This window comes from Macaca mulatta, chromosome 1 (assembly GCF_049350105.2).
Source record: "Macaca mulatta isolate MMU2019108-1 chromosome 1, T2T-MMU8v2.0, whole genome shotgun sequence".
NCBI lineage: Eukaryota > Metazoa > Chordata > Mammalia > Primates > Cercopithecidae > Macaca > Macaca mulatta.
This window is the reverse complement of record NC_133406.1, coordinates 13,994,438-14,021,420: the sequence shown is the minus strand read 5'-3', so window position 1 is coordinate 14,021,420 and position 26,983 is coordinate 13,994,438. Positions and strand designations below refer to the sequence as shown.

General features: G+C 49.6%; 1 long non-coding RNA gene across 1 annotated transcript; it reads right to left on the bottom strand.

Moving 5' to 3' along the window:
- Positions 1 to 978: 978 nt before the first annotated feature.
- LOC114678830 (uncharacterized) lies at positions 979 to 18,635 on the bottom strand. Its single transcript, XR_013416017.1, has 5 exons — positions 18,494 to 18,635; positions 4,218 to 5,135; positions 3,712 to 3,813; positions 3,187 to 3,274; positions 979 to 2,409 (listed from the first exon to the last, which is right to left on the bottom strand). It is a non-coding gene; the product is annotated as an uncharacterized LOC114678830 (long non-coding RNA).
- Between the last annotated feature and the right edge of the window lie 8,348 nt (positions 18,636 to 26,983).

Below are 26,983 nucleotides of genomic sequence, written 5' to 3'. Positions count from 1 at the left end.
GAGAATCGCTTAAACCCAGGAGACAGTGTTGCAGTTAGCCGAGATCATGCCACTGCATTCTAGCCTGGGCAACAGAGCGAGAGACTTTGTCTCAAACAAACAAACAAAAAAAGGCCACGCACAGTAGCTCATGCCTGCAATCCTAGCACCTTAGGAGGACAAAGCAAGTGGATCACCTGAGGTCAGGAATTCGAGACCAGCCTGGCCAACGTGGAGAAACCCTGTCTCTAGTAAAAATACAAAAATTAGCTTGACGTGTTGGCATGTGCTTGTAATCCCAGCTACTCAGGAGGCTGAGGAAGGAGAATGGCTTGAACCCGGGGGGCGGAGGCTGCAGTGAGCCAAGATCGTGCCATTGCACTCCAGTCTGGGTGACAAGAGTGAAACTCTGTCTTAAAAAAAAAATAAAAAGATAGAAGCTGTAAACATGTGGCTGTGCCTTGGGACTGCCCGGCTTCGGCACTGCTCTGAAGTCAGGGCCGGCAGAGAGCAGAGCTTACTACCAGAGGACGTGAGTGCAGATCCTGCTGCTGCCTCCACCACTTGTCTGAGTGGGACACCAAGCCCAGCTCTTGCTGCTGCCACTGCTTCTCCCCAGGGGCCTGCCCCAAACCCCACTCCTGGGCTGAGGTCTGGCCCCTCCCCTCACCTTGCTAATTACAGTGCCGTCATAGGTGAGGTCATTTCCCAGTATACTGAGCAACGCGAGGGTGGGAGCTTGGGCCTGTCCAAATCCCAGCACCCATCACATAAAATGCAAAATGAAACACGCCAACCGCAGATAACGTCCAGATGGTATTCTTATTGCTGGCGTTGCGATATCAGTAAGTATCAGCAAGTAACCATCATTCCCCACGCCTCCCTTTCTTGGGTCTAAGGAAAACTCGTAAGGTTGTGTGGATCCACATCGAGGACCATCTGCTTGGATGTAGGAGACTCTTCTGGGGAAAGGCAGACGGTGAAGAAAAACAAGAGCTGTTTTGCTGTTGTTACTTTTAATTAATCTTTTATTCACAGCTACAAACCTTTAATCAATTATGGATAAAACACAAAAGCTTTTTGAGATGCCGATAAAGGAATCCATACTGAGAGACCACATAAAATCCGAGTGCTGAGCTGGCCATGGGCTTGGCGGGTCAGCAGCACACGGAGGCACAGAGATGGTGGCACCAACAGAAAAGAATGTGGGAAAATTTTGTCCCCCAGATAATACGAATAGAACAATAAAATGAGGTTGAGGGTTGAAATGGCAAAGTCAACGTTGCTGTCATTCCCTTGGGTCCCTTCCATGTGCTGGGCTACAATTATAAATGGGGCACGCTGGCTGCATGCCAGGGGCTCCTGGCCTCCAGGAGACAGACACTGTCACACCAGGCTAAGCAAGTGCCATAAAGTCAGGGATCGCTTGGGGCCAGGAGTTAAAGACCAGTCTGGGTAACACAGCAAGATGCCATTTCTACAAAAAAAAAAAAAAGAAAGAAAAAAATTAGCCAGGCATTACAGTGCACACCTGCAGTCCTAGCTACTTGGGAGGCTGAGGTGGGAGGATGGTTTGAGTCCAAGAGTTCGAGGCTGCAGTGAACAATGATCGAACCAATGCACTCCAGCCTGGATGACAGAGCAAGACAAGACCCCGTCAATCAATCAATCAATGATAAAACAGGTCACTGGCCAGATTTGGCCTACAAGGTAGTAGTTTGCCTGCCCCTGGTTCATTTTAGAAAATACAGAGTTGAAATCCACTAGCACAGTCCCTCCAAGTCCTGCTTTTCTTCCCCCTTCATATTCCACATGCCTGGATATTTTCTCATATCCAGTGATTCCAAGGCATTGCTAAATGATCTGAAGATTACAGTGAGTTTGCCTTCATCTAAGCTCAAGAGACTGCAGTGCATAAAGATAATTTGTTCAACAGTGTGAGAACTGCTTTGCCAGGAGTGCTGAGTGTTTTAGTAATCAATCAATCAATCAGTCAGAGAAGAACTCATTAGGCGCATGGTGCTGTTCCACACTGGAGATGTGCAGAGCATTGAGGCTGGATCCTCACAAGCGTTGAGGCTGGATCCTGGCATGTGGGTTGGTGAGAAATTCCCACTTCCCTGTTGCCCGGGTACTGATCGCCGTTTCACACAGTTTTAGTTGTGTATAATCCTTGAGAGTCACATCTTCCATTTCTTAACCTGTACAATGAAGAAATTCAACTAAATAGCAACGTGATTTTATGTGTGCACCAGGGGGCTTCTCAGCGAGGGCTCCTTGGAGATGTCTTGAAGGCAGCCATGCACCATGTACGAGGACTGGCCTCAGGGCAGGCTGAGCCATGGGGGAGGGCTCTTAAGCCCAAGAGATGGAGGCTGTAGTGAGCCATCATCTTGCCACTGCACTCTAGCTGGACAATGGAGCAAGACCCTGTCTCAAAAAAAAAAAAAAAAAAGAAAAGAAAAAGTATTCACTATTTATATGAAATTCAATTCAAATTTAGCTGAGCATCTTGCCTGTTTATTTGCTAAATCTGGAAGCCCTCCAGGGAGAGAAGCAAGTTCACATTTGAGTGTCTGGACCTCCCAGCAACATACTAGTTGGTTCCTACAACCTGTGCGTGGGCATGAGTGCATGGAAATGGCGATAGGGAGAGGGAATAAAACAGAAATACAGGAGGGTAAGTAATTAAAGCCTCGGTATTTTTGCTGTCATTGCAAGAAGAAGGAAATGATCTGACATATGGTATAGATGAAGAGTTGAAAACTCAATGCCAGCCAGGCGTGGTGGCTCACGCCTGTAATCCCAACACTTTGGGAGACTGAGGTGGGTGGATCACCTGAGGTCAGGAGTTCAAGACCAGCCTGGCCAACATGGTGAACCCCTGTCTCTACTAAAAATACAAAAATTATCCGGGCGTAGCGGCGGGCAACTATAATCCCAGCTACTCAGGAGACTGAGGCAGGAGAATCTCTTGAACCCAGGAGGTGGAGGTTGCAGTGAGCCGAGATTACTCCACTGTACTCCAACCTGGGTGACAGTGGGAGACTGTCTCAAAAAAAAAAAAAGAAAAGAGAAAAAGAACAATGCCACAAGGAGCTAGACAAGGAGTAAAAGTAAGTCAAGTGAAATGGATATAGCCACAGGGAACAGTGGGGACATGGGACACTAGGGGATGCATGCCCCACCTAAGAGGTCTGCCGGTACCTCGCTCTGGCTCACTCTGCCATGTGATCTTCAGGATTTGGTGTGGAAGAGCTGATTCTCCTCAGGCTGACGGTCCTGGTAACCTCACCTGTGGAGAGTGAGGCTGATTTCAGAAAGAGCTTTGGAGAGCCCGCAGAGTTCACGAGTAAAGCTGAATACAGTCCCAGCCCCAGCAAATGAAGGCTCCTTTAGCATTAAAGCAACTACAAGCCTCACCTGGAAGCAGCACTGCCAGGTAAACACAGGACACCCAGTTAAATGTGAACTTCAGATAAACAATGAATACCCTTTCAGTGTAAATACATCCCAAATATTGCATGGAACACATTTACGCCCAAAATATCTATATTTGTTGGCCAGGCATGGTGGCTCACATCCATAATCCCAGCACTTTGGGAGGCCAATATGGGAGGACTGCTTAAGCTAGGGGTTTGAGACCAGCATGGGCAACATAGTGAGACCCCATCTATACAGAAATAAAATAATTAGCCAGATATGGTGGTGCACACCTGTCGTTCTAGCTACCTGGGAGGCTGAGGTGGGAGGATAACTTGAGCCCAAGAGATAGAGGCTGCAGTGCACTGTGATCCCGCCATTGAACTCTAGCCTGGACAACAGAGTGAGGCCCTGTCTCAAAAAAATAACAAAAAACAAGTATTCATTGTTTATATGAAATTCTATTCCAGTTTAACTAAACGTCTTGCCCTTTTATTTGCTAAATCTGGTAGCTCTCTAGAGAGAGAAGCATATTCATGTTTGAGTGTCTGGACCTCCCAGTAACATACTAGGTGATTCCTATGTACTCCCCCTGAGGCCAAAGGATGGATGTTCTAGAACCTTTTCGGCCCCTCCCCAGTTGTGTGTTCCCTGTCCCTCCGAGCCTCGGTTTCCTCATCTCTTAGGTGGACATGGGAATTCCTATCTCACAGGATTGTCACAAGGATGAAATGGAGTAAATGTAACGGCGTATTGTACAGTGTCTGAGATGAAGCGGACACGCAACACGCTTGCTGCTGAGTGAAATTCCTCACCCTCCGAATGACGCTTTGTTCTCCCACTGCACCTGTCCGGACCCGTCCAGGCCGGGACCAGGAGAGCGTGTCACCCCCACAGTGGCAGGCAACGTCATGTGGCCTCCAGGGCCTTCAGGGGGAGGCAGCGAGGAACACAAGGGCTGTGCTCCAGGTGAACCGTCCGGATCACAGTTCAGGGGAGAATGAAGGCCCTGCCTTTCTGTTCTTTTGGGTTGGAAGCCACGCCTACAGAACCCTCCTTCTCCACTTGGGCTTTGCCGCCATTTTTCAGCGGCGTGGAAACTGCTGCCAGCAGCACAAGGATGGTTTCTAGTGCAACCAGAGAGTTCTCTGAGGGGCTCGGAGAGACCCAGGACCGGCTTCAGCCACCTTCCCCACTCCGGCCTGCAGCCTCTTGAAAGCCAGGCCTGAACATGGAATAGCTGGGAAGCCTTCGAGCATTCCAAAGAAGAAACGGAACCTGGAGCATGAAGAGCTTCATTTTATCAGCTTCCTTCCCTGGATGCCTGAAGGGTGACACCGGATGTCTGCGCTTAGGACACAGAGGTGCCTGCCCGCGCCGCACGCTGATCCGCCTGCAGACGGCCCTGTCCACGCACACACAGACACGTCCCAAACATTGCAGGAAGATCTCTTAAGGGGGCTCATTTAACTCTGCTTCCCTTGGAAATAAAAGTGACTGCATTCTTTCACGAGGGCTGCCATAGCAAAGTGCCGCAGCCTGGGTGGCTTCAGCAACAGAAATGCCTTGTCGCCCGGTTCTGGATGCGGGAATTTGAGATCAAGGTGCCAGCAGGTCGGTTCCTTCCGAGGCTGTGAAGGACGGATCAGTTCCAGGCCCCTCCTCGGCGTGCAGGCCTACACGGTCACATGGAGTTCTCCCTTCACAGCTGTCTGTGGTCAAAGGTCCCCTTCCTATAAGGACACCCATCATGTTGGATTAAGACCTACCCTCACAACCTCACTGTAACTTAGTTACCTCTTTAAAGACCCTATCTCCAGACCAGGCGCGGTGGCTCACGTCTGTAATCCCAGCACTTTGGGCGGCTGAGGCGTGTGGATCACCTGAGGTCAGGAGTTCGAGACCAGACTTGCCAGCATGGTGAAACCCCAACTCTACTAAAAATACAAAAATTAGCCAGGCGTGGTGGCGTACGCCTGTAATCCCAGCTACTCGGCAGGCTGAGGCAGGAGAATCACTTGAACCTGGGAGACAGAGATTGCAGTGAGCTGAGATCACACCACTGCACTCCAGCCTGAGCGACAGAGCAAGACTCTGTCTCAAAAAATATATATATATAAATAAAATTAAAATAAAGATCCCGGCCGGGCGCGGTGGCTCAAGCCTGTAATCCCAGCACTTTGGGAGGCCGAGGCGGGCGGATCACAAGGTCAGGAGATCGAGACCACAGTGAAATCCCGTCTCTACTAAAAATACAAAAAATTAGCCGGGCGCGGTGGCGGGCGCCTGTAGTCCCAGCTACTCCGGAGGCTGAGGCAGGAGAATGGCGGGAACCCGGGAGGCGGAGCTTGCAGTGAGCCGAGATCGCGCCACTGCACTCCAGCCTGGGCAACAGTGTGAGACTCCGTCTCAAAAAAAAAAAAAAAAAAAAAAGATCCCATCTCCAAACAGGGTCACATTTTTAGGTACAGGCAATTAAGACTTCAACATGTGAATTGGGGGGGGGAGGGGGACAGAATTCAACCCGCATCAGTTATCTTGTTGGAAAGAATAAAGTCCATTAATCGAAAAGTCTGCTGTGGTAGATATCACAAATATTCCTCTTCTACATGGATGAATCTCAAAATAATTATGCTGAGTGAAAGAAGCCAGGCCAAAAGAGAACACGCTGTGTGATTCCATTTATATAAAACTCTAGAAAATGCAAACTAATCCATACAGCAGCAGAAAGCAGTTCAGTGGTTGTCTGAGGATTGAGGAGCAGGGATGTCACGGGTGGGGAGATGGCAAAGGGTCCCAAGGAAACTTCCAGCAGTGATGGAATCTTCATTATTGTGATTGTAGTGGTGGTGGTTTCATGGGCATATGCATGTGTCAAGCTTATCAAACTATAGACTTTAAATATGCATATTTTATTATACATCAATTAAAATTCCATAAAGACTTGGGGGTTTTTTAAGAATAAATATGGCCAGATGTGGTGGCTCAGGCCTATAATTCCAACCCTTTGGGAGTCCAAGGCAGGAGGCTTGCTGGAGGCCAGAATTCAAGACCTAGTTGGTCCGAGTGTCGTAGGTCATTGTTAAGCTGATTTAACATTGTCTCCCCCTATAACCACACCTGACTATTAAAAAAAAAAAAGTTTGAGACCAGGCTGGGCAACACAGCAAGACCCCACCTCTATTAAAAAATTGTATAAAAATTAATCAGGCATGGTGGTGTGCACCTGTAGACCTAGCTACACAAGAGGCTGAGATGGGAGGATCACTTGAGCCCAGGAGCTCAAGGCTGCAGTGAGTTATGATCAAGCCACTGCACTCCAGCCTCTGGGCAGCAAAGTGAGATCCTGTCTCAAAAAATAATAAATAAAACAACAAATATTCCACTTTTCTTCTTCCCTTGTGTTCTTTTGTTGGCCATATGGTAGGCATATACTTACCTCCCTGTTCCCTTAGAAGTCAGGTGTGGCCTTGAGACAAGGCTTGACCAATGAGATGCTGGCAGAAGGGATAGGTGTCACTCACAGGTGGCTGTATTAAGAGCCAGGGTGTGATTCAGCACTTTCCCTTTAGTCCCACCCCTGCAATCATGGAAGGATGAGTCAAGATGGAGCCTCCAGCCACCTGGGTCCCTGCCATGACCAGCGCCCCCTGCTGACCTGCGGTAGATGTGCATCACCAGTGAGAAAATCCTTTGCTTTTTTGAGTCACTGAGATTTGGGGCTTGCTTATTACCACAGCATAACCTAAGCTCTGCTGACAGAGTCACCTACAAGTGAGAGAGTCTGTCATTCAGCTGTGGCCCCACTGGAATCAGGCAGGAGACGGAAGCCACACAAGTAGAGGGTGAACCTAACCAACCACCCAGACTCCTCCCCTCCTGAAAGCCTCGCTATACTCTGGTCCTTTTTGCTACACAGTAATATGCATAAAGGGGTACACACTTGCTTTTCTGTGTAAAAATGGCTCCCAAAAGAAAGCTAGCTGCTGGGGGTGGCAGTGGAAGTGAGAAGGAAGGCAAGCATTCCAGCAAGGTCTGAAGGTCAGAAGCGGGTTGTGTAGCGGGAGGCTGAGGTTGCGGTGAGCCAAGATCACATCACTGCACTCCAGCCTGGTGACAGAGTGAGACGCCGTCAAAAAAAAAAGAAGAAGAAGCGGGTTGTGTAAATGATGTTGGTCCTGTATTCGCACATCATGGCATGGAAACCGTGTCTCACAGCTTCCAGTTTTGTCTTCCTACATTGTCGGAGGGGGTCATATGCTACAGAGGGGGTCTTAAATTTGAGGAGGCACCAAAGCGTCAGAATTTCTATGATGCCTATTTAGCAAAATGCATTTCAAACACAGGTGATCTTCCTGCACAAAGAAGCAGACTGTAATGAAGAGAAGACACGAGGCTTGCTTCGTGCCACTCGGGGAGAGAGTAGAGGCATGGTGCTTGGTTTCAGCACCTCCGCCAGCTTTCTCTGGGCCCCCTGGCAGACCTTCAGCCTTCCTGGCTCCTGAGGTCTGTCCATCAAGCTGGCTTACGTGGCCTCTGAGGTCCTCTTCCGCTTGAGGCCCTGTGATCATTCAGGACTGGGTATCTCACCTCCTGTCCATGCCTTGGTGCTTCCTAGATACAGGACATTCTATGACACACTTTATGTAATTCTGAGTTATTCCTCACAGCAAGCTTAGGAGGGATATGGTATTATAATCCTGGTTTTACTGTTTTACTCCTCATGAGGAAACGGAGGCTTGACAAAGTCAAGTAATTTGCCAAAGCCACATACCCTTACAAGACAGAGCCAGAAATGCAGCCCTGATTTTCAAAGCATGTGCTGCTGCTTCTCAAGCACATGCTCAGATCACTCCACATTCTTTCTCATGGCTTTTTTTTTTTTTTCATTTTATCTTTGCCTTTTGTTAGTAGTATGAAAAAAATTAAGATTTATTGTGGTGGTCTGGATGACACCCTCATAACCAGGAATTACCCCTCCATGTTGGAACCAGCACCTCCATTTGTGCTCACAATCTAGCTCTAAGGGGTCTCCTAATGAAACTGCATTTAACTTTTCTTTTTTTTTTTTTTTTGAGATGGAGTTTCGCTCTGTCTCCCAGGCTGGAGTGCAGTGGTGCGATCTTAGCTTGCTGCAACCTCTGCCTCCCGGGTTCAAGCGATTCTCCTGCCTCAGCCTCCTGAGTAGCTGGGATTACAGGCACCCGCCACCATGCCCAGCTAATTTTTATATTTTTAGTAGAGATGGGGTTTCACCATGTTGGCCAGGCTGATTTCTAAAACACTTTATTAAAAAAAGAAAGAGAGGGAAGGAAGGAAGAGAGAGAGAGAGAGAGAAAGAAAGAAAGAAAGAAAGAAAGAAAGAAAGAAAGAAAGAAAGAAAGGAAAGAAAGAAAGAAAGAAAAGAGAAGGGAGGGAGGAAGGAAGGGGAAAGAGAGAGAAAGAGGAAGGAAAGAAGGAGAAGGAAGGGAGGGAAGGAGGGAGAAAGGGAGAAAGGAAGGAAGGACAAGAAAGAAAGAGAGAGAGAGAGAAAGAAAGAAAGAAAGAAAGAAAGAAAGAAAGAAAGAAAGAAGAAAGAAAGAAAGAAAGAAAAAAGAAAGAAAGGAAGGAAGGAGGGAGGGAGGAAGGAAGGAAGGAGAAAGAAAGAGAAAGAGGAAGGAAAGAAGGAGAAGGAAGGGAGGGAAGGAAGGAGAAAGGGAGAAAGGAAGGAAGGAAAAGAGAAAGAAAGAAAGAAAGAAAGAAAGAAAGAAAGAAAGAAAGAAAGAAAGAAAGAAAGAAAGAAAGAAAGAGAAAGAAAGAAATAAGAAAGAAGGGAGGGAGGAAGGAAGGGGAAAGAAAGAGAAAGAGGAAGGAAAGAAGGAGAAGGAAGGGAGGGAAGGAAGGAGAAAGGGAGGAAGGAAGGAAAAGAGAAAGAAAGAAAGAAAGAGAAAGAAAGAAAGAGAAAAGGGAGGGAGGAAGGAAGGGGAAAGAGAGAGAAAGAGGAAGTAAAGAAGGAGAAGGAAGGGAGGGAGGGAGAAAGGAAGGAAGGAAGGAAGGAAGGTAATGGAGACAGTTATTCCCATTCCCCACCCCCCAGAAATAGAAACATTTAAGAGCTCCAAGTTTTTAAGAATTATTTTAATACACTTTTCCTGTGAAACTCAATTCAAGGCAGCTTCGAGGTAAAAATGCTCATATTTAGCCTCTGTCCTTGTATTTTTAGGCACCTTGAGTGCACTCACTACACTCACACCGAGAAGACCCCCAAGAAATTCACCTCCTTGTACAGATAAAGGAAAGGCAAACTGGTCATTCTGGAAACCAGGGTCAATTCTAGGTTTCTAGAAGCCTGGCTGTGGGCCTCAGGGCCCTTCATGAAAGCAAGGGCCTCAGATTGACCCCTTCCAAGCATCCCCTCCCGGGAGGGGAAGGGCACAGATTCTCAGGGGACCCTGGTGCATGCAGGTAAACCGAGGCCTCTAAGCTAGCACCTGGCACCACTGCCCTAGGAGACAAGCCATCCCCGCTCTCTGTCTGGATGGCCTGGTCAATGCAATGTAGATCATGCATGTGATTTCTCTCACTGATATTCAGGGGTGGGGTGTCGAGAACCAATTTGAAATGTATCCAAGTATCTGATGGAAATAAGAGGGAGCTACAGAAAATGACTCAAGCTGAGGACATATAGGAAGGAATTGGTTCAGGTGTAAGGAAGGATTTCTGGGGAACTTTCTTCCTTGTGTTCGTTCCTCCCTCTTTACATAAGGTCTTGAGTCATGAGCACCTTGTGTTAGATGCTGGGATACAAAATGATCAAAACAGAGGGCCTGCCCACTGAGAGTACACAGTTCCGTGGGCCACATACACCCTCCAAAGTCATCCCACCATGACAGGGCAGCTGTCGTCATGGAAGGACTGCCCACGTGCAGAGGGTCCCAAGAAAGTGGTCCTGTCCTGGAAGCAACTTGAGATTAGGATCCTGCGTCATCCAACAGCTACAGCTTAGGCAGATGACTAGCAGCTTCCCTGGGCCCAGGCAGTCCTCCAATTCATAAAAGCAAACAGGCGTGGGGCAGTGGCTCACTCCTGTAATCCCAGCACTTTGGGAGGCCTAGGCAGGTGGATCACAAGGTCAGGAGTTTGAGACCAGCCTAGCCAACATGGTGAAACCCCGTCTCTACTAAAAAAATACAAAAATTAGCCAGGGATGGTAGCATACGCCTGTAATCCCAGCTACTCGGGAGGCTGAGGCAGGAGAATTGCTTGAACCCAGGAGGCAGAGGTTGCTGTGAGCCGAGACCGCGCCATTGCACTCCAGCCTGGGTGACAGAGCAAGACTCCATCTCAAATAAAAGGGAGGGAAGGAAGGAAGGAAGGAAGGAAGGAAGGAAGGAAGGAGGGAGGGAGGGAGGGAGGGAGGGAGGGAGGGAGGGAGGGAGGGAAGGAAGGAAGGAAGGAAGGAAGGAAGGAAGGAAGGAAGGAAGGAAGGAAGGAAGGAAGGAGGGAGGGAGGGAGGGAAGGAAATAGAATTGTAGGTTGCCAGCTGGACGGGTTCTAGAGGTTGGAGAGGCCAAGGTCCTCCCATGACGAATCAGGAAACTGAGGACACACTTTCCCTGCCAGTTCTCCAGCAACACCCGCTAGCATCCCAGGCTCTCTATCTACCTAAACAAAGTCAATTCCCCCTGCCTAGCAATTTAATTTATGAGGAGTTTTTTTATGGTAATGAGTTGGAACTGAACACACACTAAAATGCAGCACAAATCACTGCGATGAGAGCTGAAAAATGCTAATCTCTCTCCAACATCTTCAGTGCCATTCTCCTGGAACTACCTGCTCCAACAAGGTTCCCGCGGGTTAATTATTGCTGCAGAGGAAATTGCACTGATTTGCATCTGCTTTCATCGGCTGGAACCAGTGCATGTCCGTCCTGCAGGAACAGGCCTGGGTTAACCTGTTGGCTGCTTCAGGTGAGAGGGACACCGCGTTGCAGGCTGCCTCTCCACCCCACCAACGCTGTTTCCCAGCCTCGGGGCACCTGCAGAGATCCCGATCTGGTTACCTGTTCACCTGTACTTTGTGCATCTGATACTCCCAGAGCCTGCCCACCTGCTCCTTGCAATGCGAAAGCAGCAAATCCCAGGCCCCTCGCTCAAGGCCTGGGATTTAATTTGGCCTGTTTGAAAAGTCCCATTCCTACCTGGTGAGCTCATCAATAACTATCAAAGCCACCTTTCTCCCCCTCCAAGAACCAGCCTTTTTACAGTGACTGGTTCCAAATGCAATTTCAAAATCTGGCTGGCTCCTGCGGAAGCCAGCACAGCCTCCCAGATGGGAGGAGGCCGCCTCTGAAGGCCGGGCGAGTTACACAACAGAATCCCAGTGCACTAAGAGAAAGAAGAGAGAGATTGCTGTAGAGGACTGGCCTCTGGGGCTCTGAAGACCTGAGTCCTCTGTTCTCAGATTGCATGGGGCTTGAAAGCTCCTGGCTGTTGGTCCCCTGTGTGTGTAACAGGGTACCTTCTTGTTCTCAGAAAAGGAAAAGTCTGTAATCCATGCATTGATATGCAAATGTGTGTTTACCCAGGTGAGGTGTATTGTGAGAGAAACCACTGGGATAGGTTTCCACTCTGCACATAACCTTTATTACAGTATTCTTGTTTCACTGGGCTACTCAAAGAGGGTTTAAAAAGAAAGTTCCGCTTGCATACTACGTGTGGCCTGCAGAAATCTTTCACTGAGCCATGTTTTAACGAAAAGCACTAATATTATTATGTTTGCATTAGCATGCGTGGGCTGTCGTTAGGTGCTTTTGATTATAATGACAGCACCAAGAGTCTTAAATCTAGGTAGCACCTGTTCTGAATGATCCTCTGATTATATTGACTATAAGCAAAATAAGTATTTCATATTTATTGCTGACAGATTGGATATGACTGCATTTTTTTCTGTGAAGGATGCTGAGCAACTCTGTATCAATAATTGTGTGTAGGACTCCAGGATTTGGTCCATACAGGAACTCCTTTAACAGTGCTTAGCTTACAAGCTCTCCAGGGTGGGGATGGAGCCTCAGTTAGACTGATACACTTTGCAGAGTGCCTGGCTTAGTCCATGCTCAGTCACATTTGGGGCAGGAGGGAGTGAATAAAGGTATACATGGGGTGGACAAAATAACACAGTCTAGGCTGGGAGCGGTGTCTCATGCCTATAATCTCAGCACTTAGGGAGGCCGAGGTGAGCGGATAACAAGGTCAGGAGTTCGAGACCAGCCTGGCCAATACGGTGAAACCCCATCTCTACTAAAAATACAAAAATTAGCTGGGCATGGTGGCGGGTGCCTGTATTCCCAGCTACTCAGGAGGCTGAGGCAGGAGAATTGCTTGAACCCAGGAGGCGGAGGTTGCATGAGCAGAGATAACGCCCCTGCACTCCAGCCTGGGTGACAGAGTAAAACTCTGTCTCAAAAAATAAAAAATAAAACAATCTATCCCTTAAGTAAAGCCAGGTTGGGGGGAAAGGCAGCAGCCACCGGTGAAATCACCCTAGGTGAGGACACTTAGCAAGAGAAGGTGGCCCGCCCTGGAGCCACCTGAATAGGCAAAAGGGAGTCAAATATCTGCAGAGGAATTTGGCACAAAACGTGTGGCATATTGTATGACCTGTTTATAGAGATCGTCCTGGAAAAATTAAAAAAGGTTGAGGACTCAGGAGGGTGTAAGCAATGACTAACCTAGTTAGCTAATTACAGGAGTTACACAAAACGGCTGCAGGGTAAAGTCCATTCAGGGGTTACTCAAGACTAACCCCACCCCCAACAGGCACCGTGGAGGCCCGCAGCCGAGCTGGGCCCGAGTCCCCTCCTCCACATGCACACCCTTCCTGGCTGCACACCCAGCTGCCATGCCATCTCGGGTCGCTGATACATCTGTTGGCTTGTGCCCCGGCTAACAGCCATGACTGAGCTTCCCAGTGTGTGATGATGGCAGTTCTCACCCGGAGCAGCACAGAAGGGCGGCCTGCTGGCTCTACAGCCCCTTCCTCTACAGCCCTCTTGGACCCCGATCCTCCTACAGACCCTCCCCTTCCCTTCCCCAGTAACCCTGACTCCCACCCAGGAGTTGCCAACCAATGCACCGGCTGAAAGTGGAGGCCACTTGGAAGGCTAAACTTTGTGGCTGTATCAAATGTCCTCCCTGAGACAGCCCCAAAACAATGCAATTTCCTTTCTCAGCCATCGCCCCAATAAAGAAACACCGCTGCGGATGCATCTAGCCATGGCCAGCTGGAACGGCATTCTGGGCACCTTGGTCTGCCTTTGTAAACAGCATGTGCACACGCAGGGCTCACTGCACACGCTTGCACACGCCACACTCATGCACACCGCTGAGACAGGGTGGGCATGAGGAGGGCCCTGGAGCCTGAGGGTTACAGAATGCTCGAGACTGCATCCTCCTCTAGGATCTTGTCCTTTGGCAAAATGAAACTCAGAGGGTCAGAGTTTCAGAGGGTCAGGAAATGACAAAGCCAAACCTCAAGCTCTGATGTTCTGGCCACAAAAGGAAATGCAGGCACAGCCAGCTGCCTAGAAAAGGGGAAAACAGGGCTACCGTGCTTCTTGGATTGTTGCCCGATTTTTCTCTTTGACCATCACTAGCCATGAAAAGGCCCTAATTACCAGGCCCCTTTGTACTTACCTGGAATATTGGGGGACTCACTTCCACACATTTATTGAGGGTCTACTATGTGCTATGCACTGTACTAGAAACTGAATTGTGCCAAAACAGTTCCTGCTCTCTGGATGTTTATATCTGGCAAGTGAGAGCAGCAGAAAAACAAATGATGGCAATAGAGTAACGGGGAAAATAAGAGAAGACATACACATGTCAAAAAAGTACAACTGGGCCAGGTGCAGTGGCTCATGCCTGTCATCCCAGCACTTTGGGAGGCCAAGGCAGGCAAATCAGACCTGCCTCCTCAAGGTCAGGAGATGGAGACCATTTTGGCCAACATGGTGAAACCCCGTCTCTACTAAAATTACAAAATTAGCCGGGTGTGGTGCAATGCACCTGTAGTTCCAGCTACTTGGGAGGCTGAGGCAGGAAAATCGCTTGAACCCAAGAGGTGGAGGCTGCAGTGAGCCAAGATCACGTCACTGCACTCCAGCCTGGGCAACAGAGCGAGACTCTGTCTTAAAACTAAAAAATAAAAAAGGTGCCACTGTGTCTCTCTTAGGGAGGAAGTTGGGGAAGCTTTGCAGCCATAGTGACATCAGGTGAGGATTTTGCAGGAATTGTCAGGCAGGTGAGAAATGGCGTTATCCCTGGCCGAGGGAACCATGCAGGTGGAACTCAACGATAGAATGTGGCAGCCAAGTGGAGTCAAGAATGACATCCAGGCCGGGCACAGTGGCTCATACCTATAATCCCAGCATTTTGGGAGGCCGAGGCGGGTGGATCACCTGAGGTCAGGAATTCCAGACCAGCCTGGCCAACATGGTGAAACCTCATCTCTATTAAAAATACAAAAAGGTGGCCGGGCACAGTGGCTCACGCCTGTAATCCCAGCGTTTCAGAGGCCAAAGTGGGCAGATCACCTGAGATCAGGAGTTCAAGACTAGCCTGACCAACATGGAGAAACCCTATCTCTACTAAAAATACAAAACTAGCCAGGCATGGTGGCACATGCCTGTAATCCCAGCTATTCAGGAGGCTGAGGCAGGAGAATCGCTTGAGCCCAGGAGGCAGAGGTTGTGTTGAGCCAAGATCACGCCGTTGCACTCCAGCCTGGGCAACAAAAGCGAAACTCCATCTCAAAAACAAAACAAAAAAACAAAAACAAAAAAATAGCCAGGTGTTGTGGTGGGCGCCTGTAATCCCAGCTACTCAGAAGGCTGAGGCAGGAGAATCACTTGAACCGGGGAGGCAGAGGTTGCTGTGAGCCGAGATCGTGCCATCGCACTCCAGCCTGGGCGACAAGAACGAAACTCTGTCTCAAAAAGAAAAGAAAAAAGGAAAAAAAAGAATGACCTCCAGGTGTTTTGTCTTGGACAAGTGGGCTAATCATAGCACCCTTATCCCACATGAGAAATACTGAAGGACAGGCAGACATATAGAGTAAGATGGTGAGTTATTCCCCGCCATCTTGATTTCGAGTTATCTGTAGGACAGTCAGGTGTAGGATCAATGTGCACCTGGACAAGTGAGTGTGGAAAAGAGTGTAGAGGAAAGAGGCCAGGTAAGTAACCTCAGCAAGAGCATGGTAGACTATGGCGTAGATGGGGTAAGGAGATGAAGATGGAGCATGTAGGCCACTCCTAAGCTGGTGCAGTTAAATAAGAAGGAGGAGAGCAAGAGTCCTGCAGGCTCACGGAATATAGCCATCAAGTTTCTAGCACAAGGAAGGGATGGGTGATCCTCCATTAATGTGAGGCTAAGGGTGCACATGGACAGGCCAGCCTCAAATCAGAAGAGGGGCTACTCTCAGCTCCTGGAGAGAAGAGAAAGACAAGCAGGAGAGGAGGTAATGAGGGAAGTAGGGACAAAGGGGGACAAGAATTTGAGAACTGTGTTTTGTTCTCCCTTATGAAAATAGGCTTAATGAAAATTGCCTAGGTCATTTGGTTGTTTTTTAAATGACCAGGTAAAGTCTTTGTTTTGTTTTGTTTTCTGGCCTGGTGCAGTAGCTCACACCTGTAATCCAAGCATTTTGAGAGGTCGATGCGGGTGGATCACTGGAGGTCAGGAGTTTGAGGCCAGCCTGGCTAACATGGTAAAACCCAGTTATCTACTAAAACTACAAAAAAAATTAACATGGGATGGTAGTGCGTGCCTGTAATTCCAGCTACTTAGGAGGCTGAGGCAGGAGAATCGCTTGAACTTGGGAGGTGGAGGTTGCAGTGAACCCAGATCACACCACTGCACTCCAGCCTGGGTGACAGAGTTTTTTCATCTCAAAAAAAAAGTATTTTTTCTTTCTTTCTTTGAGACAGCGTCTGTGGCCCAGGCTGGAATGCAGTGGTGCGATCATAGCTCACTGCAGCCTCAAATTCCCAGGCTCAAGTAATCCTCCCACCTCAGCCTCCCAAGTAGCTGGGACTACAGGTGCGTACCACCACACCGAGCTAAGGTAAAAGCATCTTTACAGAAATAAACTAATTCTAAGTGTACTCTAATTATACCTCTCCATGTGATACATACATTTATTAATGATACAGCAAATGCCTTGGGGAGAAAAGATTCCCAGGATCTGGCAACACTGAATTATTTCACTGAGATTCCTCAAAACCACGAAACAATAAGTTTCAGCTGATAAATACATGAAATGTCAAACACTGTGAAGACTTTGACTAACCCTACTTAGAATAATCAAAATCAATCGGGCGCAGTGGCTCACGCCTATAATCCCAACACTTTAGGAGGCCAAGATGGGCGGATCATGAGGTCAAGAGATCGAGAATATCGTGGCCAACATGGTGAAACCCCATTTCTACTACTAATACATACAAAAATACAAAAATTAGCCAGGCATGGTGGCATGTAGTCCCAGCTAGCTACTTGGGAGGCTGAGGCAGGAGAATCACTTGAACACAGGGGGCGGAGGTTGCAATGAGCCAAGATCGTGCCACTGCACTCCAGCCTGGGTAGCTGAGCAAGACTCCGTCTCAAAAAAAAAAAAAAAAAAAAAAGAAGAATCAAAATCTGTGAAAACATAACATAGATAGCTGCTCATCTGATTAAAAGGCTCTCTGAAGTTCTCATGTCCTATTCTTACAAACTCAAGAACCTGACACAAACTTCAACCTCCAAATAGAGAGGCAGCTCCACTGTACAGAGCCAAGTAAAAATGCCTTTGGTGGCTGGGCACAGCAGCTCACACCTGCAATCCCAGCACTTTGGGAAGCCAAGGGGGGAGGATCACTTGAGGCCAGGAGTTCAAGACCAGCCTGGGCAACGTAGTGAGACTATCTCTACAAAAAAATGAAAAAGTGAAAAAAAATTGCCTTTGGAGACAGAAGTTTGAGAGCATTTTGAAGACTTTTATGTGCCGAGAAATTTCAAGCTTGAAAGATCAAAAGGCAAGAAGAAATAAATATATCTGGTATTTTGAAGGATCAAGGGATCAAACTGCTCATTTGACCAACTGGAGACTTACAAGAGCATTGGAATGTGGGTCGGATCCAATGTGGATAGAATTCAGCTCTGGGCTTTTAAACCCATTACCCACTGGGAACAGGATTCCAAAGGAAAATGGCAGGTGTATGAATACGTGTAGGGTCCACATGATGGGCCCTGTCTGGCAAACGCCCACTGGCATGCTACACCAGATGGAGAAAACAGACATGGGTTCCCTGTCTCATGGATCCCCCGGGTTTACACTGCAGGGCACATTGCAAAGGAATGAAAGCACCCACCACAAAGGGAATACCAGAGCTTGGGCCAGAGGGCAACACAGTAGCCCTCCCACTGCTTATGAAGGCCTAGGGCAAGAGAGAGGGCTAGAAGGAAGGAGGGGACAAGCATGTCCCCTGGCACCGATGACAGACTCGTCAGCGAGAGCCAAACCAAGCCCCTCAGTGAGTCACACAAACTGTGGAGTTTGAACTGAACATCTACAAGGAGCACGGAGGCTGTGCTTCTCCAGAGTCCCGCTTGCTGTGCCGGGAGCATTCCCGTGGTGCTGTCAGGGTGCCTGGGTGGGGCTTCACTCTGGGTTCCAGAAGCTACTGCTCAAATGCCACGTCCTCTCATCAGGACAACCGAAAGCTGGGGAGAGGAAAGGGAAGACTCCAGGGAACGTGACTCTGACTTCTCAGAAAGATGAAGCCACGGATGCCACCGCACCTGGCTGGGAGCCAAAAGGCATGACGCGGTGTGGGAGCGAATTACAGAACCTCTCGGGCAGGAGCTGAGGGCTTGAGTGTCCAAATGAGATACAGCCTCCTCTTCCTGATCCCGTTCTTTTCCTCTTCGAAAGGTGCTTTGTGCATTTTAAATTCAAAGGAAGGGTTTGGACAAAAGGGAGGCTGTTCCATCCAGAAAGCACGTACTTGTCAGGACAAGCCGTCTGCCAGGGCGTCTGGCGGGGAAGGGTTGGGGGCCACGGGCTTACTTACCCGAAGTCCTCGGGCAGTGGCAGGGGCCCAGAGCACCTCCCCACTGTGAATCAGAAGAAGGGCATTCCTCCACTGTTACCAGCTCCTCCATCTCCACCAAAACAAGCCGTGCCTTTCCCTTTCCCACGTTCCCGGGTCGAGAAGCAGGTGTGGTCCTTTGCAGCAAGTTGACATCAACGAAAAACACATTCCTTGGCCCTTCGATTCCTATTGACACATGCAGTTTCTGAGGCTGAGTTACACCTGACCTCTGGGTCAGTCCCTGTTTACTCATCCGCACAACCCACTCATGTATCAGATAATGACCCAGCCCTTGGATATGACTCCTGCTTGGCCCCAGGAGGAGTGGGCAGGGTGTCAGGGAGACCTCCCTCCAGGGGCTCACGGGCTGCCCCGCACTGGTGATGGTACCCAGGAGGGCCTTTGCATGGTATCTCTTCATGTAAAACATGCCCCTTCTGACCCCCGCTTCCTCTTCATTTACTTCCTTGCATTTATTCATTCATTCACAGGATAGATATTGGGTTCCCCTGGTGCCAGGCTCCACAGAAAGTCTTCAGGGGAGCCAGGTCCAGTGGCTCACATATGTAATCCCAGGGACACTAGAGGCTAAGGCAGAAGGATCCCTTGAGCCCAGGAGTTCAAGACCAACCTGGGCAATATAGTGAGACCCCATGTCTACAAAAAAAAAGAAAAAAATGAGACAGGGTCTTACTCTGTTGCCAGGCCAGAATGCAGTGGTACGATCTCAGATCATTGCAGACTCAATCTCCTGGGCTCAAGTGATCCTCCCACCTCAGCCTCCATAGTGGCTGGCACTGCAGGTTCACACTACGACACCCAGCTAATTTTTGTATTAAAACAATTTTTTTAAATTAGCCAAGCATGGTGATGCACACCTGTAGTCTTTAGTTACTCAGGAGGCCGAAGCAGGGGGATCACTTAAGTCCAGAAGTTTGAGGCTGCAGTGAGCTATGACTGTGCCACTGCACTCCAGCCTGAATGACAGAGCAAGACTCCGACTCTAAAATAAATAAATAAATCAGAAAAGAAAAGTGTGGAGGATGTAATAGTGAACCAAACCTGGCATGATTCCATCTACCACATGACTTACCTTTCAGTAAGAGAAGACATCAGAAGCAAGCAAGCAAGCAAATAAATAGGCCAGACAGTTTCTGTGAATAGGAAGGGCTTTGGAGCACATGGAGACTAGGGGAGGGGCTAACTTAGTCCTCTCTGAGGAAGGGACACATCCTGAGGGATGAAGGGCAAGCACATTTCAGGCCCGGGCCCCTGAGGACGGGAGCCCAAAAGGAAGCCGTGATGGGGGTTCGAACCGCCAGTGTGAAATGGAAGCCTCAGCCAGATGAGGCGTGTCCTCGCTCATCAGACACAAGCATGCTCTGGCCCAGAGCAGGATGGCCTCAGGCCTGGCCTCCACCCACGGGGCTTCCTCCTCTGAGGCAGAGAACTTTGAAAAGAAGTCACCCACGTGGTTGCTCCTCACTCTCCCAGAAAAGCAGCAAATGTGGCTTGTTACACCAGGGAGAGAGGCAGTCTCGGTGAGGACACTCTGGTGGCTCACGATTGGCCTGATTTCCTCAGGTGACAGGAGAGGGTCAGAGTCCACTGATCCTCCAGTCACTGTCCTCCAGAGACCCCAGCCAGTATCAGTGGCCAGTCAGCTCCTGCCAGCGCCTCCTGGAAACTGCACCATTGCCCCACTCTTGGGCAAAACTCTTTTTCTCAGAGAGGGCTGATGCATGCACAGCCAGGGCCCTGGGCCTGGCTGCCCAGCTCATCTTCGCTTCCAGAAACTTCCCTTCTCCCTGCTGCATGGGATCGGCGCCAGGCCACATCGTGGCTTGGCTTGGGGGCAGCGTGCCTCCCTCCTGAATGTCGCAGCTCCGTGTGCTTCCCGAGGTGACTAATGACCTTGATTCACATTGGTGAAGTAATGGCTTTCCTCCTCAACCTTCTCATCCATTAGTCACGTTGCAACACGGCCCTGCATGGCACAGAATGCATTCCCAGGAGCCAGCTCAGGGCATTGCAAACACCTCCCAGGTTCGGCTTACCAAACTCACAGTCACACAATCAGCCCAGGTGCCCGGAACTGCCTTGGCCCGCTGCCACCAAAGTCCCCACAGCAGGGACTTGGGAAAGCGTGAGAGCAGAGGCCAAGGACTGGGGCTCAGGTCCAGGTCTCCCCTTCCTCTGTAACTTTGGGCAAATGACTTAACCTCTCTTGGCTTCTGCATCTATACACCGCCACTAACGCCGTGAGCACTGGGGAAAAGCAAATGAGAAAGTAACTGCGGAAACACTTTGTAAGCTGTTATAAAGCACCAGAAAATGACAGTGGTTCAGTCCCACGGAAAAATTGATCACGATGGGTGACCGCTGGGTCATTACCCAAGGAGTTTGTTTGTTTGCGTGTTTGTTTGTTTGTTGAGACAGGGTCTTGGTCTGTCACCCAGGCTGGAGTGCAGTGGCACAATCACGGTTCACTGAAGCCTCAGCCTTCTGGGCTCAGGTGATCCTCCCACCTCAGCCCCCTGGGTAGCTGCAACTGCAGGTGCATACCACCACACCTAGCTAATAACATTATTTTTGCACTTAATCTTAGCCAAAAGGCTGAGAAGTGATATAATTTTATCTTTTGTAGAGATGGGGTCTTATTGCACTGCCCAGGCTGGTCTCAAACTGCTGGGCTCAAGGGATCCTTCTGCCTCAGCCCTTCAAAGTGCTAGGATTACAGGCATGAGTCACCACACCCAGACACCTAAAGATGGCTCATTTCTATGAGGAATAGAAATGATGTCCCTGAATCCATTTCTGGGACATGGAAAGACAAGCTCATAACACAGTGTTTTTAGTACAGGTTGAGTATGCTCCTCATTTAAATGCCTAGGGGGCTAGGCACAGTGGCTCATGCCTGCAATCCCAGCAATTTGGGAGGCCCAGGTGGGAGAATCACTTGAGGTCAGGAGTTCAAGACCAGCCTGGGCAACATGGCAAAACCCTGTCTCTACTAAAAATACAAAATTTCGCTGGGCGTAGTGATGCATATCTGTAATCCCAGCTCCTCAGGTGCTTGAGGCACAAGAATCACTTGAACCCAGGAGGTGGGGGTTGCAGTGAGCTGAGATCGCGCCACTGCACTCCAGCCTGGGTGACGGTGCAAGACTCCATCTCAAAAAATAAATAAATAGCTTGGGAATCACAGTGTCTTGGAGTTTGCATTTTTTTGGATTTTGGAATATTTGCCTAATGTACCTATCAGTTGATCATCCCAAATCCAAAAATCCAAAATCTGTAATGCTCCAGTGAACATTTCCTTTGAGCATCAGGCTGATGCTCAAAAAGTTTCAAATTGTGGAGGATTTTGGGTTTTTGGTTTGGAACGCTTAACCTATATATCAGTAAGTAAACTTCCTGTGTAAAATCTAAGAAACAAACCCCATGCCACATTGTAAAGCATTGTAATACGATGCCAAGAAGTGTCCATAGGTGTATGTATAGTACATCCTCTGCCCCAAAATCATTGCTTGGAGACTTGGGATTGGAACCTACATTGCATTAATGGCTGTTATTTGAGCCTGCGAGGAGATACAGTAGGTAGATTCAACAATGGGCTCAGACCCCTGTAGTCCCAGCTACTCGGGAGACTGAGGCAGGAGAATCGCTTGAATCCAGGAGGCGGAGGTTGCAGTGAGCTGAGATCGCGCTACTGCACTCCAGCCTGGGTGACAAAGCAAGACTCTGTCTTTTAAAAAAAAAACAGAAAACAAAACAAAACAAAAAAACGGTGGGCTAAGCCGGGCGCGGTGGCTCAAGCCTGTAATCCCAGCACTTTGGGAGGCTGAGACGGGCGGATCACGAGGTCAGGAGATCGAGACCATCCTGGCTAACACGGTGAAACCCCGTCTCTACTAAAAAATACAAAAAACTATCCGGGCGAGGTGGCGGGCGCCTGTGGTCCCAGCTACTCCGGAGGCTGAGGCAGGAGAATGGCGTAAACCCGGGAGGCGGAGCTTGCAGTGAGCTGAGATCCGGCCACTGCACTCCAGCCTGGGCGACAGAGCCAGACTCAGTCTCAAAAAAAAAAAAAAAAAAAAAAAAAAAACGGTGGGCTCAGGCCACTATCACTGATGCAAGTAATCTTGTAGCTTCCAATGTATATACTTAAGGAAGAATTAGCAAGTTTTCGAAAACTGCATGCCAAGTTAGTGGCCAAAAAGTCAAAAAGTATCCCTGCCCTCCTGCCTAGTGGAACTGTCTTGCTGCTCACATGGGCCCATCCTTTTCTGTCTTTCGCTCTGTTTTTTTTTTTTTTTTTTTTTTTTTTGAGATAGAGTCTCACTCTGTCGCCCAGGCTGGAGTGCAATGGCACGATCTCAGCTCACTGCAACCTCCGCCTCCTGGGTTCAAGTGATTCTCCTGCCTCAGCCTCCCGAACAGCTGGGATTATAGGCACCTGCCACCATGCCTGGCTAATTTTTTTATTTTTCATAGAGATGGGTTTCACAAGGTTGGCCAGGCTGGTCTCGAACTCCTGACCTCATGATCTGCCCACCTTGGCCTCCCAAAGTGTTGGGACTACAGGCGTGAGCCATCGCACTCAGCCAATTGCTAAATTTTTACCATTCCATTTTATCAAACAAAAGAGAGGCAGGACTTGGATATTTCTTCATCCACAGGTAGTAAGATCAGGCTAATAATGGACAGGTGCAGTGGCTCATGCCTGGGTGACAAGGGGGAGACTCTGTCTCAAAAAAAAAATATATGTGTGTGTGTGTGTGTGTGTGTGTGTATCAGGCTAATAATGATGCTCAAGGGCAAATTACCAAGGATCTGGATGTAAATGGCAGGGGGCTGGGGGTTGGATAGGAAGGGACAGCAGGCCAGTTGGCAGGAGGGTGTTCACTGCCCTCCATGCACCAACCCCGGCTGGTCTCCTTTCCTTGATGGCGAAGCACCATTAACAGGCCTCCTCTAGCTCTGGAAGCAGGAGTCTTGTCCTTGAAAATCATAGAGTTTAGGCTGGGCACGATGGCTCACACCTGTAATCTTAGCAGTTTGGGAGGCCGAGGTGGGTGGATTACCTGAGGTCAGGAGTTCGAGACCAGCCTGGCCAACATGGTGAAAACCCGTCTCTACTAGAAATACAAAAATTAGCCAGACGTGGTGGCTCGTGCCTGTAGTCTCAACTACTTGGGAGGCTGAGACACAAGAATCCCTGGAACCCGGGAGGTGGAGGCTGCAGTGAGCAGAGATCACGCCATTGCACTCCAGCCTGGGCGACAGAATGAGACTCCATCTCAAAAAAAAGAAAATCATGGAGTTTGAGCCCCGGGAGGCTTGGGCGAATTCAAAACCAAGCACGGGCCTGGCGTGGTGGCTCACGCCTGTAACCCCAGCACTTTGGGAGGCTGAGGTGGGTGGATCACTTGAGGTCAGGAGTTCAAGACCAGCCTGGCCAACATGGTGAAATCCCTTCTCTACTGAAAATACAAAAACCTAGCCAGGCATGGTGGCAGGCGCCTGTAATACCAGCTACTCAGGAGGCTGAGGCAGGAGAATTGCTTGAACCGGGGAGGCAGAGATTGCAGTGAGTCGAGATCCTGCCACTACATTACAGCCTGAGTGACAGAGAGAGACTCTGTCTAAACAAAACAAAACAAAGAGTGCAGTTCATTCCTCTCCCTTTCTTCTCCACGATCTGAGAGGGAGAGTTTAAGAAACGCAGATGCCCAGGCTCCACTCACAGCCACTTAGAAGCAGGTCTTTCAAAACTGCCATCCCTAAGACCACCCTCTTCGCTCCCCTCTACACATGGTCTTCCCCAGCCTTCCCCATCACAATCGAGAACTCTGTCTTCCACCTCCAGCAAACACCTGGAGACTGTCCTTAACTCATTCCTCCATCACGTTCCACATCCAATCCATAAGAAAAGAATGTCAGCACCACCTTCCCAAGAAATTCTGAATTACGTATCACCTCCCCTAGCATCCAGAGTCACACACGGCCCCACAACCAACAAGGTCCTCCTTACAGGACCACACCCCTGCTCACCGCCCTCACATAGTCTCTTGCCACCATCCAAGAGCAGCGTCCTCCTCCAAGCTTTGGACAGGCCACCCTCATTCCCCTCTCAGGGCTTTTGCCCCAGTTGTTTCCTGCCCTGGAATGCTGGTCCCCTAGTCTGGCTCCTTCTTCCCTTTGTGGAATTGCTCGTGCAGACGCCGTCTCTGATTCGCTATCTAAAATTTTTGCTCAGCCAGGCACAGTGGTTCATATCTGTAATCCCAGCACTTTGGGAGGCTCAGGTGGGAGGATCCTTCGAGCCCAGGAGTTCAAGACCAGCCTGGGCAACACGGCAAAACCCCATCTCTACAAAAATATTTTTAAAAATTAGCCAGGCATGGTGGTGCACACCTGCAGTCCCAGCTACTCAGGAAGCTGAGGCGGGAGGATCACTTGAGCCCAGGAGTCTGAGGCTGCAGTGAGCTATGATCACACCACTACACTCCAGCCTGGGACACAGAGTGAGACCCTGTCTCAAAAAATAAAATATCCAGGAGCAGTAGTTCACACATGTAATCCTAGCACTTTGGGAGACCAAGGGGGGTGGGTCACCTGAGGTCAGGAGTTCAAGACCAGCCTGAGCAACATGGTGAAACCCCGTCTCTACTAAAGATACAATAATTAGCTGGGCATGGTGGCGGGCACCTGTAATCCCAGCTACTCAGGAGGCTGAGGCAGAAGAAGTGCTGAACCCGGGAGGCGGAGCTTGCAGTGAGCTGAGGTCACACCACTGCACTCCAGCCTGGGCGACAGGGCGAGACTCCATCTCAAAAATAAAATAAAACAAAACAAAATAAAATAAAATAAAATAGTTGTTTTCCTCCTCTCCTACCCTCCCCTCTAGCCAATCTCTGTCCCCTTATGCATTTTTATTGTCCTTATAGCATGTCACTCTCTGAAATGATTTCTTCTTAATTTTATGTGTTGACTGTCTCCTATGAGCACCATAAAGGCAGGGTCACATCCCCCTCATTTACCACTGGAATGGAACAATTCCTGGGCCAGAACAGTGTGCTCAAAAAGCATCTGTTGATCCCTCCAAGAGTCCAGTAACTTCAAGCAAGCTGAGCAGGAAAGAGCACCAACAACTCTCGAGTTGCCAATGGCCAGTTTCAACACCTCAGACAGTGAGGCCCACGGCCGAGCTCCTGCCATTGCATCTGAGGCCTCCAGTGCTAAGGGAAAAGCCCTGGGCCTCTTCCACTTTTGGCCTCCTTCTCTGCTGGGGCTGCCCCACTTTCCACAGGAGTTGGTGACGGGGCACGAGTTGGCCCCGGCAGTCCACGCCCAGAGCCCCGGGCAGGAGAGCACCTTCTCCCTTTCTTGGCCTCACCACCAGGACCGGCAGCTTTTCAATTCCCCCATCTGCAAGACAGGGACAAAGAATGCTTTGTCACCCCACCTACTTCTCACGGGTGTTATGAAACAACTGTTTGCTCGGAAAACACTTTGAGCAACTTGGGGAAAGGTGCCCGGGGCTCAGATGACGCCTGTTGCATTTGATCCAGGCCAAGAAAGTGCTGTGCCAACTAGTCATCCGGTCACCGCCGCACCCCCTGGAGGGGCGGGAGGCACAGCAGCTTCTCCTGTGTCTGCAAGCCTGTGTCACCAAGCCCGCTGGCCATGCTGCGGTCCCAGAATCTGCCCACAAGGTGTGTGCGTGTTCCTGGGGCTGCCTGAGCCGCTGGTTTCAGCAGAATCTGAGCTCTCTATGGGCCTGGACAGTGGCCTCCAAACACCCAACCTACCCTTAGCCAGGAAGAAGGGCCGAGGGTCACCTGGGGTAACCTACCTGAGCTCCTGCCCTGCAGGGCGGGGCTTAGATTTTGCTGCCAGCATCCCGGGCAGGGAGCTGGGAACAAAGGCGTGGTCTTGGCTCCCCAGCCTGGGGAGGGCAGATCGTAACCTGCAGGCAGGCAGGTGCCTCCTGAGCCGACAGCAGTGGCAGCAGCCACCTAGTTACGATGACAACCATACTTGGCCACCATCACTCTGTCCCCAAGAGGGGCCGGCCCCAACCCTGACCACGCAGGGTCCCCCAGGGCTGCCCAAGGTTGAGAACGGAGAAGAACCAAGGCGAAGGCAGGCTGAGGGCCCATGGGCACACCTCCCCTTTGGTCAACAGCTCAGTCTTAGCTTTGGACTGGACATTGGACTCAAAGGTGGGACAGGCCTCTCTCTCTCTCTGCAGCACCCACCCCAGGCTGCTGCTTCAAGATAAACCCTCTCCCTACAGGGGACTTCAGCAAGGCCTTTCGCCGACAGTGCACAGCAGACAGCATGCAGGTTTAATTATAACTCTCTCGCATAGGCAGGGCTGGCTATATACAGTATGTCTGCCTGTTACTAATTATATTTACTTTCAAACGAAGTGGGGGGAGATCTTCTGAAGATGAGTCA